Below are 4,701 nucleotides of genomic sequence, written 5' to 3'. Positions count from 1 at the left end.
ATTGGTCTTACAGCAGCATCAGAAAGAGATAATAGTAGAGTAGAGAGAGTGAGAGAGTATGAAGAGAAGAAGAGGGACCCTTTTTCATCCTTACCTGGCTCTATTTATAGAAAAAAGTGATAGGAGTATATTTCTTAGCATATTTTAAAGAATATTCCTTAGGAGGTGTATTTCCCTAATAAAAAGGTGTGTATATCATATGTGATTATTTTATAGTGTATCAGAGGGGAACAATGGAATTGCCAAAAAAATGATATGCTTGAATTTGATAATGACAAATTGACCTATAATTTGATTCTCTAAAAATTAATATAGAAATTTATTATTATTTAAAAAATCTATTTAAATTTAAATTCTATCCTATTAAATAATGTAATTTATTAAGAATTTTTTTAGTCCAATTAAAAATTAAATTAAACAATATATATTATGAATATTTCCTTTATTTTGGTAAAAGCAAACAATTTCTATTGGTTTAGAGTCATATCTATATAAGATTTCTATTTTATCTATAATTCTTTTATAATTTGCCTACGTTTTAATTTGTCCTTTTTTTTTTGTGCTTGAGAGTCATATTCTTAACCATTATATAAGAACTATATTTTATCTATAATTCTTTTGTATTTTTAGTAAGGGAATTGAGAGAGTGTAGACTTGAATTTGACACATGCCTATTGGGTAATGCAACTTTAGCCACTGGACCAAGTTAGGCTAGGTATTTTATCTATAATTCCATTATAATTTAGATGTGTTTTGATTGTGTATATTTTCTTTTTTGTCATGATTACACGGAAACAACTAATAAATAGTAAACACAGCTTGTGAGGGATATGCAAGCTAAGGATATATAAATTTAGTATTTTATATTTAAAGGATATCATAATGTTCATGCAACTCCAAGTGAGGTTTGATCATAAATTCCAACCTTTTTTTTCAAGTTGTATTCTCTCTGAATGAGCTCATATGTATCTTGTATTTATGCCTTATGGTTTGCTTATACCCTTTTTTTTTTCCAGCTATTGGTTTAATTATCTCATACTCTCATCATCTTCATTTGCATAGTAGATAATTGAGTGGGGATTAATTACTCAAGTTGATTATGATGAAGCCAGTAGGAAAGCTGTAATGCCCTCACTTTAGGTAGTCCGTACATTCTACTGTTTCGGTGACTAATGTATGTTCGGACAGTTAAAATGTCTAGAACCAGACTTAAACTAAAGTGAGGAGCCATAAATAACCTAAATAATGACTAAGAAAAATTAAAGAGAAATTAAAGAAATGAAATGCAAAGAGGTTAAATGAGCCAAAGCTCCGGCGATGGGTAACCCTAACGAGAAGCGACTGTGAAGACAGTTGCCAACCCTAGACCCTTGGGGAAACCTGTGAAATAATTATTTGGGACTTGTAAAGAATTATCAAGGTTTAGATGACAATAAAATGTCAAGAAAATTTATGTCAATCTATACAGACAATTATAACTCGGTGAACACAACAAAGGGCATTTTAGTCATTTCACCTTTAAAGATGATTTTTTTACCAACATGTCCATTTAATTAAATGAGAATCATGTAACAAAATATAAATAAATATTGATAAAAATTTAATTAAAAATGAGTAAAAGAAAGAAGAAAAGAAAAACAAAAATAAATGAAATGAAATTATAATTATTACATGTGCATGATGCAATGATGATGTAATTAAAATTTTCCAACAAATTAAAATTTGACAAATCTAATTAAAAGATATAAAAAGGGATTAAAAAGAAACAAAAATCAAAAGTCATCTTCTTCTTCTAGCAAGTAGTCGAACCACTCTTCATCACCCATCCACCATTGTTAACTCCTCAAGCTTGATTTTCCCTTCAATTTTTACCATAAAAACCCTAGTCTCCAATATGAAAATTTCATATTTTCTCTTGGAGAAGTGATTATTAGCAAAAAGAAGTAGAAAAAGTAAAGATTTGGCAAGTTTGGAAATCCTTCAAGTTAAGGTTAGTGCAAAATTTACTTTCTCTCTTCTTTGATTTTTGAAAGTAAGTTGAAATATGTTGAAATTGATAAAAAAAAAATTGAAAAAAAAAGTGCACCATGAAAACCCTAAATTTCGGTCAACATGGAGGTAATGAGAAATTGATGTGTTTGATGAATTAAAGCATGTTTGTGAGTATTGATGAAAGCAAATGTGTGAATTGTAATGGTAGTTGTGTGATTGACATGAGATTGGGAATATGGCCAATTAGGGTTTTCTGAGAATTTGGGGATTTTGTGCTTTGATACTATTACACCTTACCCCTCTGTAAGGCATAACATGATTCTGTAGAATACCTAATGTACTACCGAACTTCACCTACTGATAACTCATTAAGTACCCTACAAGGGATTTTAAAACCATTTTCTTACTTTTTGGAAGTGGTGAGCATTTTCTTACATTTAATAGAAGTTTAAAAGCTAGTTAAAATTTTTGTCTATTTTTATTTGTCCGCAAATTTTGAAAAAATTTCGGCAGAATGTCATTTGTATTTTAAGAAAACAGTTCTTCAAAAACCTATAAAAACACTTCCTATAATTCTTTTCATCAAAATCCATCACCACTACAACACAATCAACACAATTTTTCCCAAACTCCAAAATTCAAAACAATTCTCAATTCAATTGTCATCAAAATAATACTCAATAATTGCATTCATTTTTCATTAAAGTAAAATCAATTTACATTCATCAACCCAAAATTTACATGAGAAAATCCAAACTAATATTATTATAAAATCTATACAACTGCTCAAGACTAGTTTATACATGTACATACATTTACATACACCAAAATAAATATTACAATCAGGGTATAAAATATACCCGACAAAATTTCAGGGATGTGGCTCCAAGATTCTCAGCAGCTCACTCTGCTGCTCCTCTAGTCTCTATATCTGCGACAGCAATAATAGCCATCGCTGAGTACTATGACTCAGTGGTGCACAACATACTAAAATAATATTTACGCATAATTCAAATTACATTTATTCAAATACAGTACTGCAAATGAAAGATAGATACAAAACATGATTTATAAACTTTTAGTCCAAATAATTTCATTTAGGAAGTCTCAAAACGAATTTTATAAAAATACACAGTTATATCATGCCATTCAGAACAATACTCATCTCAATAGCCGAAGACGTATGAGAAATCACAAGGCTAGCTAGCTCAAACTATGGGTACCCATTTAAATTTCTTCCTCTACTAGCACACACCTCAACACTTCAGCCAGAGAGGGAATCAAAATTCAAAACTAATTCCTCCCACTAGTCTTGCTAGTGAAGCATTCAAATATATGGTCATGACACTGTGGTTTCAAAACTATCTTAATAATTTACTAAATATTTATTGCCATTTCAAACACATATAAGTAAACTTTCAATAATTTAAGTCAAAAGCATAACATACATTTCAATCACCATTTTTCAATATCAGTAAATCAAAATTCATTTGATGCACTCTGCAAACAAATTTTAAAGAATATTTATGTTGTGCACAAACTTATGCAAGTCGCCTCTTGGCCTTGACTCGATGCATAAGGTTCTTTCCCGATATTCTTTTCAACTGAAGCACACAGTTTTACATTATTTCAGTATCATAATTTATCATAAGTCTAAAACAAAATTCAAATATACTTATATCTAACTTTATTATGCTTAACATGACATTCTTTATAATTTGTATTTCAGGGTTACTATTCACGATACTATTCAAGTCAAATTGTTGACTTTCTCATGATTAATAGGTATGAGAATTCTAATTTCACCCACATACCATATTTTGGTTACCTAAATTGTTGGTTTTGGTTGTTCTCTTAAACTTTAAGTTTCTTAGGTGAAACTTCCAAAATTTCAGATTTGGTGTTATGTTTTGCACTGTTCCATTGGTCATGTTGCTGTGGTAATTTGGCTAAGTTTTCTTCATAGAAACTGTTCCTTATTGTCTTAACTTTATTTCCCTTTTTGAATCACTCCATTTGGAGTTTCGTAGCCTAAGTTATGGCCATTTGAACATGGCTGGCCGGATTTGGTGTTACCCAAAATTCTGGGCATTTCCTGGATTTTGGCAATTTTTGTACACTGACTGTAGGTGAGTTTTTGGATAGGTTGTGGTCAAAGTATGGGTTTGTTTCCTTCATAAAAGTTGTAGAGCTATTCTCAGCTTTCTATCGGTATAAAATTCAGGTCATTTGGACCTTCCTAGACCAAGTTATGGTCATTTACGTAATTACTATTCATTTAGTCATTTTTGTACAGGTCAGTGTGTCCAATTCTGAATTTGGCCTAATTGTTCACTAAGTTATGGTCACTTTCTGGACATGATTCCTAAATGAAAAATGTGTTATTTTGTGTTTAGTTTCATTCCCAATTAGCCTCACACCAATTGGGTTGGTAAATATTCAGTTTTGGTCCCTGAAAAGGGCCTAGGTCAAGCTGCCTGTAGACTGACCCTAACCAATCTGGATTTAAACTTGTTTCCAACAATTCATACACACCACAAATGGTCACAATTGACCATTTCTCAACTCAAATAAGGTCAACTACATCAATTGACCAATTCTCAACTTTTTCTCCAATTTTTCACAAGCTCAAAACCCTAATTACATAAATTTCAACTCTAATGCAATTTAAAGTGTATATTCATGACTTATACACCTAATTCACTTCAA

This window comes from Hevea brasiliensis, chromosome 9, assembly GCF_030052815.1.
Source record: "Hevea brasiliensis isolate MT/VB/25A 57/8 chromosome 9, ASM3005281v1, whole genome shotgun sequence".
NCBI lineage: Eukaryota > Viridiplantae > Streptophyta > Magnoliopsida > Malpighiales > Euphorbiaceae > Hevea > Hevea brasiliensis.
The sequence above is the reverse complement of the archived record's forward strand: the minus strand, read 5'-3'. Positions refer to the sequence as shown.